The sequence below is a fragment of the Primulina tabacum genome, chromosome 15 (assembly GCF_025594145.1).
Source record: "Primulina tabacum isolate GXHZ01 chromosome 15, ASM2559414v2, whole genome shotgun sequence".
Lineage (NCBI taxonomy): Eukaryota > Viridiplantae > Streptophyta > Magnoliopsida > Lamiales > Gesneriaceae > Primulina > Primulina tabacum.
This window is the reverse complement of record NC_134564.1, coordinates 9,361,521-9,371,046: the sequence shown is the minus strand read 5'-3', so window position 1 is coordinate 9,371,046 and position 9,526 is coordinate 9,361,521.

The window sequence follows — 9,526 nt, the reverse complement described above, 5'->3', positions numbered from 1 at the left end:
AATATTCCAAAATCTTACATATTTAAATTATCGCTTAATATCCCAAATTTAAATGTCCATACCGTTAATTATTGACATAAAAATCAACTTTTATATCTGAATATCAAAACTTATATAATTCTTATCTCATATTTTCACAAATAATGTATTATCCCCGAATCAAACATTTCATCTTAAGTCGGAAGCTTATCTTCGATAAGTAAATTCCCAAATGTAAGTCAACTTATATCAGAGTATTTGTATTCCCAAAAATATAAGTCAAATTATCTCTGATAGGTATGTTCCCAAAAATATAATTCAACTTATCTCTGTACATTCTCAAAGAAATGTTACATTCTTTCTTTCATATCATTTAACCATAATAACAGTCCAGTTGTGGGGACCCGGACACTAATTCATTCCTTAATCGTCTTTAGGAATAATTCAAACAATTATAATAAACAGGGTCTAACTTTTTTTTTTTTTAAATACAAAGCGGAAACGTAATGTAATTAAATTCAAATTACATATTAAACATAAACATACAAATCTTGTACTATCTAAAAGAATTCAACTAGGTTCAACTATATATCAGTGCTGAATCCTAAGTTGCTTCAAAGCCCGGATCTCCACGCTATCTAGTCCAGCCTCGTTCTCTTCTTGACCCTGATTCTATCTCACCTGTTGCCATGCACACATACAAACAAGACAACAGCCGGATAACTCCGGTGAGAATTACATTCTCAGTATAAGTCATGTATACATGCAATCATAAAAACAATGTAACCGCATATAACAGATATGTCTAACATGTATTCAAATCAGAATATAAATCCATATCAAGAATAAATCATATTCTAAACATGTACCATCATCAGGAACATAAATCAATATGTACCATATTCAGGAACATAATCAACATGAATCAATATAACTGTCAATTAGACTCATGACGTCACATTTAAGACTAGACTCAATCCTAGTCTAGGGATCCCGGTTTCCAGAAGTTGGCATTCCCATATCGACCAACAGTAATAGAAAAGACTCCAGTTCTATCCACGTCGATAGGGCATCGATCACCAGTAATAGAAGAAGCTCTGATTCTATCCACATCGATATAGTATCGATCACCAGTAATAGAAGAAACTGCGATTCTATCCACATCGATATAATATCGATCATCAGTAATAGAAGAGTTACGATTCTATCCACATCGATACAGTACCGATCACCAGTAATAGAAAAAGCCACATTCCTATCCACATCGATAGCCAATCATCCGGTGACAGACTTTGGCACTATCGCCAATACACTATCTTGTGACATCGTGCAATGTGCCCGTGGCGATCCCACCACTATCAGGCACTTCTGTCCCAAGATACTCGTCTAATACCTGCTATATATCAATCAAGAGAACAAGTATATCAATCAAATCAATACAATAAGGTAAAGTATGTGATTTAGGGAAACTCGAGCCAAACCTCACTCGAGTTGTGCAATCCCAACTCAACATTAATTTATACCTTTATCTTCTCGCTCTGACGAAGACGAAATCCTGAATTCAACTCTGTCCATTCTCAATCTGGTAATAACAATACCGAACAGACACAATATCAATATATAACTCAATTCAGAACATGTTCTGATCAATACTCAAATCAACATACTATCTGATCAATGTCAATCGACATACAGTACAACAATACAATCTCAATCAATCGTAAATCTGATCAATATCAATCTACTGAGGTTTCGACGACATAACAATACAGTCTCGATAACCCCGTCAATTCCAACATCTCAGAAATAATACCAGAACTCATAATCAATACCGGTATAACTCATAATTTCAATGATAATACAAATCTGATATCGAATCTCAGTCAAATCGATTCCGAAAATCATAACAATTACAGAAGTAGTCTGTTCTTCATTCTGACTTCAGATATACGATGTCTACTGTATCAGAAACACCATATATGATTCATATTCGATTCTGACACTATCATAATTTTTCAAATCATATCTAAACGTAACAAAACTTACGTCCTGTAGAAGCATGCGTCGATAGGAGCACAGTACTGAAGTCGGATTCAAAATCGGACGGACGGATCAAAATATAAAGGCGTAAGGATTTTTCTTAAGAATTCTCTGAAGCTTCTCCTCGATTTCTTATCGATCAATCTGAAGGAATGATATCTTAATATACATATATATACATCCACTTGCATGGCCAAGATACGTGGCTGATTTTTCATACAATTCAGGTGGCGCTCGGGCGGTCGCAAGTTACCGCTCGGGCGCGGAGCCTTCTGCCCGATACATATCTTTGTCAAACACTGGTGCTCGGGCGGTTAAAGATTGCCGCTCAGGCGCCAAACTTTCTGCCCACACTCCAATCTTGCGATGCATTGGCGCTCAGGCGGTCACAAACTACCGCTCGGGCGCCGTATCCTCTGCCCAAAACATGCTCCTGTTGAACATTGGCGCTCGGGCGGTTATTTTCTACCGCTCGGGCGCCAATAGTTCTGTCTAAAAATTGCACCCTTCATATGTTTTGGCCAATCTGGTCTCGTAATAGCCCGTCTATACTTATATCAATTCATAATCAATAATCTCATATTAACAGAATCAAAATCTCGGGCATTACATTTCTCCCTAAGATATGATTTCGTCCCCGAAATCACAAGCAATCAATTCATATCAGAAGAAATATATAATAGAAGCTACTCAGAAAACTCACATCAGTGAAATAACTCTGGGAATCTCTGTCTCATATCAGACTCAGTCTCCCGGGTAGCTTCTTCGATATTCTAACTACTCTATTACACTTTCAACAACAGAATAGTCTTCATTCTGAATTATCTTTCTTTTACTGATTCTGATTCCCGACTAGAGGAGTTATTTAAGAGTATAATATCAAAATTCTATTCCAAATAACTTGTGATAGAATCAATCACAGCTATTGGCTATACAACATCCGTATATACCAATCAACAACTCGATAGCAAATCAATATCATCATCTGCTAACCCTATTCAAGGATATATTCAATCTTCGGCCTTCCATACCAACAGTCATCATCCGACGTTGGCTTATTTCATATCAATTTCCGAGCTATCTTCATTTGCTTCTGAATCAGTTTCATTTTCTTTATCACATCTCTGATCCTATCAAATCCAATCTCAGGCACCACCGCAGTATCATCCCCATACGAAGAAAATTCGCAGTTCTCATTGTACAATACCTCAACTAAAGCTATTTTGATATTCATCTGATAGCTATTATGGTACCATTATTCATAAGTGATAATAAATCGTGTCAACTAGTGCTAAAATCTAGCACTCCAATTCCTGGATATCTTCTCGTATCAAGATAGTTCGCTCCGACTATCCATTTATCTATAGACGATAGATGAAAGATCATGTTATATATTCTGTCAAAAGTACAAGATCAATCGAAAATCATAGCCTGATATGAGTAACTCGGGTATTCAATACAGTCTGACCCCTTCTCTTGATATACATCTAAGTCGTCTGATCATATCTATACGTCATCCTGTACAATATAACATATGCAGATTTGAACAATCGTTCAATAATAATCACATTATATCACCGTCATAGCAAGATTTTCGATAGTTTCGTCACGAATTTCATAGAAATGTACCCCCATTTCTATTCAAGAATCGATAATCTGTATAACCAATCTCCTGGTTTCTATCTTTCTGTATTCATCTGCCAGCGATTTAGACATTTCAATACACATTCTGACATAACTGATTTCATTTGTTTACATCAAAACTATCCGTTCGAATTATCACACATTTTCTGTTACCAGCATAATACTGAATCTATTACTGTGTGCATCTGACAATACCTGTCATTTCAAATTCGAAATATCTGGCACAACAAATCAGCTAATTATATAAAATAAAGCATTACCTACCTGGTATCCTGATTGACACACTGTTCTAACTATCGAAATCAAGTTCTGAACAATCTGATCACTGTCTCAACTGTGCTACAATCAATCAGTATACTATCTTCAGATATCACAGACTCTGAATACAATCTGTTGCAATCTGGATTCATAGCCGACCAATTCTGATATCCAATCAAGGCTGAAGTCGCTCTCTCGGATATAAGACAAACCCGGAATTTCATCTAGAACGACTATAGCAACGCTCCTGCCACTGACAAATCATTCCCAGATAGGTTCAACTTCAGTAATCAAGTGAATACATAAGGAATTACTCCATTCTTTTCGATAATCATCGAATCATACATAATACGGATATCAAGGAATTCAAAATCGAGATTCCTTACCGTATATCATTCATTCTTTGGTCATTTCAGGTCCGAATCTTACCATCTCCTGGCAAGAATCTATAATAGTTCTGTACTTGTTAGCATATCAATATCAGTAATGTAGTCAGAATCAGACAACACAAGTACAACACAATCTAATTCAATCCCATTCCCTTTTTACTGTAGTATACAATATCACAGAATTCACTGATATCAATTCCTCTCCCCAAAAGGTACAAAGATCAATACTACAGTAATACAGACCCAACAGGTATAACATATATCAATGCAACTCAGTCAAAGATAATCGTAGGGAATGCATTAGTATATATCAATACATATGCAATATAATCATAAAAGATTATTACCTGCCATTATATCATTACGTGTGTCCTGGGTTTGTTCCTCAATCACTACCACCAGATGATTCTGCTCCCTGAAATCTTCGGGAACCTCTCTGCGGACAGACTTTACCAAAGTGTCCTGGTTGTCGACAAACATGACAACTACCAAGTACACCTCGGCATTGTTCTGTGGGATGCCTTCCTCCACAGGTTCTACAATAAACTCCGGTGTAACTCGGGCTAGAACCGCTGGAGCTAGTAGAACCGCTCCCTAGCTTCTTGAACTGTTTCTTTCGAGCTTTCAATAAATCTTGCTTCATACTCGTATTGCCACTATCCAATCGGAGAGGGGATTGTTGTGTCTGGGGTTGCATTGCACACAACCTTTCTTGTTGTCTAATCAGACTCGCCTCAGCTCTTTTTGCTTTATTCAAAGTATCAGCAAAATGGTAGGGTTGCTGCATATTTATCAATGCAATTATCTCTGAATTCAATCCTTTGATGAACTGCTCAGCTACAGCTTCATCATTCCCAGCTATCTGAGGAACAAAACGCAGTAAAGTGGAGAATTTAGCAACATATTCTTCGATATTCAGTTGGCCTTGTCTCAAATTCTCAAACTCTGCTCTCTTGTCCTCTCGGTACGATCCTGAGAAGAATCTTCGATAAAATTCAGCTTTAAAGACTTCCCATGTAATCACCGTACTCTGCTGTTCTAATACTCTTTTGGTTGTAATCCACCAACTCCTAGCGACCTCGTGTAACTGATTGGGCACCAGTTTAATTCTCCGTTCATTTGGATAATCAAGTGAATCAAACAGTATCTCTATGTCATCTAACAAATTCTCACAATCTTCAGACGTCTCAACACCCCTCAGAATCGGCGGCTGAAATGACTGAAACTGTTGCAACTGTGTTTCCATCGGAGTTTCTGATACATCTATCTGATCAGTCGAAGTACTACCCCTTTTCGAAATTCTTCGAGGAGGTATATCTGATCACCACAAGGGTTAGCAATCACAGGATATAAGTCCATCTCAGTCCCTTCCTGATCAGCTTACCTCTGATCAAGAATTGGTTCTGATTCATTTTCAAATCAGACATATTACCAATCAATTCAGATATTCAGGTAATCAAGTAATTAAAAGCTAGTAAACATAATAGCATGCTAGCATACACAATGTAAGTCAACATTATAATAAGTCACATGCTAGCAATCACATGCAGGAAAGAAAACACATTCTACCCCGCTCACTCTCTTCTATCTCAATCTCAAGAACCTACTGTTCTGGAACCTAATGCTCTGATACCACCTGTTGTGGGGACCCGGACGCTAATTCATTCCTTAATCGTCTTTAGGAATAATTCAAACAATTATAATAAACAGGGTCTAACTTTTTTTTTTAAAAAATACAAAGCGTAAACGTAATGTAATTCAATTCAAATTACATGTTAAACATAAACATACAAATCTTGTACTATCTACAAGAATTCAACTAGGTTCAACCATATATGATTCATATTCGATTCTGACACTATCATAATTTTTCAAATCATATCTAAACGTAATTTTGTTACTTACGTCCTGTAGAAGCATGCGTCGATAGGAGCACAGTACTGAAGTCGGATTCAAAATCGGACGGACGGATCAAAATATAAAGGCGTAAGGATTTTTCTTAAGAATTCTCTGAAGCTTCTCCTCGATTTCTTATCGATCAATCTGAAGGAATGATATCTTAATATACATATATATACATCCACTTGCATGGCCAAGATACGTGGCTGATTTTTCATACAATTCAGGCGGCGCTCGGGCGGTCGCAAGTTACCGCTCGGGCGCGGAGCCTTCTGCCCGATACATATCTTTGTTAAACATTGGTGCTCGGGCGGTTAAAGATTGCCGCTCGGGCGCCAAACTTTCTGCCCAAACTCAAATCTTGCAATGCATTGGCGCTCGGGCGGTCACAAACTACCGCTCGGGCGCCGCATCCTCTGCCCAAAACATGCTCCTGTTGAACATTGGCGCTCGGGCGGTTATTTTCTACCGCTCGGGTGCCAATAGTTCTGTCTAAAAATTGCACCCTTCATATGTTTTGGCTAATCTGGTCTCGTAATAGCCCGTCTATACTTATATCAATTCATAATCAATAATCTCATATTAACAGAATCAAAATCTCGGGCATTACACCAGCCTACCTTATCATCTATTCATCATCACTGTTCTTTTTCCACTACTTCCATAGGTGCTTCTTCTTCTTCTTCTTCTTCCATGTTTTCCATGACAAGGTGCATATATTTATATTGTTCTTGCATTCTATCCATATCACCATGAAGCTTGGAGATGTAACGTTCTTGCTAGCTAGAAAGGTCTTCATGTTGATAAAGAGAGCGGCTATCAAGATCTTTCTCAGTTTCAATCTTTACTATCAACTTTCGATTAGGGGTCGTATCATGTGAGATGGGTTACATAGTGTTATGGCGAGTTGACTCTTTCATCTATCAAGGCGATAGGTGAGACGTTGTATATCAGTTTGAAGTAGGTTCTTGATCTTTAAGAGTTCTTGTTCTCTTGTTTTTCTATAGCGAGTTGATACTTTAGGGTTGCAATCTCTTGTGTTTGGGTTTCAATGGTATGTTAACGCTTGCGAAGGACGGATTGAGCACGAGCACGAAGGCATCCGTTGAGGTAAAATTTCAGAATCGAATAAAGAATAGAAAGGCACAAACAATGTCGTCGTGGGATTTTCGATACTAAGAATTTGCAGAACGATTATAGGAAATAGATTTCGAATTTCTCAAAGAATTTTGGAAAGAATGAGAGTTTGTTTCAGATTGTACTAGGCTTTTGCCAAAATTTGACTTCTTCAAATTTTGTCTGTCAAAATCCCAGCGGGATTATGAACCTGGCAGCTCTGATACAACTTGAATGTCACGCCCCGTGTCCGAAGCGTCGGTGACATCCGGCATTGTTTAACAGTTTTTTGAAAACAATTAAGCCTCGTATCGAAATGCCAAAAACCAGTCTTTTTCATAATTAAAACATTGTCTTTACATTGACAATAAAATACATCAGGTTGCAAATGCGGAACTAAACAAAGAAAAAAATAAAATTCTTGAATCTTGATCTCGATCCTTGATTCACCATCCCCAAAAAGCATCTTGCTCTTCCTCATTCAGTTGCTCCTCGTTTTTATCTGAAATTTGTAAGGGGTGAGTGTTTGGGAGTCGATCGATTTTCAATGATACATATAGAACATAATCTTTAAAGCATTTCTTTAACAAACTTTCAAAACTTATTACTTACAGAAACGAAACAAATATGAGACAGAAGTTATCAGACGATTCGGAGCAGTTCGGAAGCAAATCAGATCATTTCGGAACAATTCACAAACAAACACAACACTATTACTCATCTCATTTCCATGGACAAATTGTCCCCAATATGTTAGTCCTCTAAGGGGTGAGGCCAGACATGGTTTTATACCCACCGATGGGGGCCAGACAGAGCATGGTTTTATACCCACCAATGGGGGCCAGAACAGAACATGGTTTTATACCCACCAATGGGGGTCAGACAGAATCACAATTCTCGTCCCATTTCAAATTTGAATCGTAAGAGTGCAACACAGAATTCAGAGTTTACCAGACAGAACGTATATGAGTTTTCAGATATCAGAGTTTCAGACGGATTCAGCGGAACCAAAGAATTTCGAAGCATAGAAGAAAACACATAATCGATTGAAATTTTAAAAGACGGACATCGTGCTGTTTTCGAAAATGAGGACACACATTCATGCATGTCATAACTTATATATTCAAGATTTAAAAATACAAACGAATATACATATCAAGAACCCACTTACCGTATTTTGAGGATAGAACAGAAATTTTTAGATGTTGACACAAAGTTTCCCCTTGGATTTTGGGCAGCATTTCGACTTATAATTTGAACAGAACACGCTATTATTTCAGCAGCACTTCGACACGAGTCCTTGATCGCCTGCACTACAAGAATTTCCTTCCCTTTCCTTGCTCTCCTTTTGGCCGAAATTTGAAAGTAGTTTTTGTTGTGTTTTTCATCAACCTTGAGGTGATATTTATAGGTGCAGAATGTGGCCTTTCCTTACCCTCATGGCCGATTTCTTGATCTCCAAGATTGGAGTAATGGTGCTCATTATGATGGTCAAAGGTAATCCAAGCACCAAAGGTCTTTTCCTGCATCATTAATGTGTCCAGGTCTCTCAGCTCCTCCCTTAGCTCATTCTTTGATTAACGCAAAGGTCATTTCTTGCACATTAAATTTGTCCAATCCTTTAGCTCTTCTTCTAGCTCCATTTTGGTTCTTTTTAGGACAAGAAAGGATGAGCTTATTTGAGCTAGGATATTGAATTCATGAGCTAGGGATTTCCTCCCCGACAATCAATGAGCTTCCTTGAGCTGAGGGTTTTAGCTTATGAGCTGTGGGTTTTTTTTCCAAGAATCTTGGAGCTTCCTTGAGCTGAGGTTTTTAGCTTATGAGCTGAGGGTTTCTTTTCCAAGTGACGTACCCTCAATTCTCAAGGTTTTGCATTGCCTCAGCTTCTTTTTGAGCTACTTTCCGAGCTTTTTGAGGTGCTTTGCTTCGAAAAATCCGGGTTCTCAGGTTGTGAGGAAGATTTCTGGTTTTGCTGTTCAGATCAGTAAAATGCTTAAGGATGTTGGTTTTCCTTTCACTACTGAACACGACGCTTCTTACGTAACAATGGTCGATGCTGACAATGTACTTGCTTTATGGCCAAAGCCATCTGTAGCTGAGTTCATTGCTTTGAAGAAGGAGGTGGGAGATGCTCAATCTAAGGCTCAAGGACCTCATAAGAAGATCAAGAGAAAAAGAGTGGTTATCTCCATTGATTC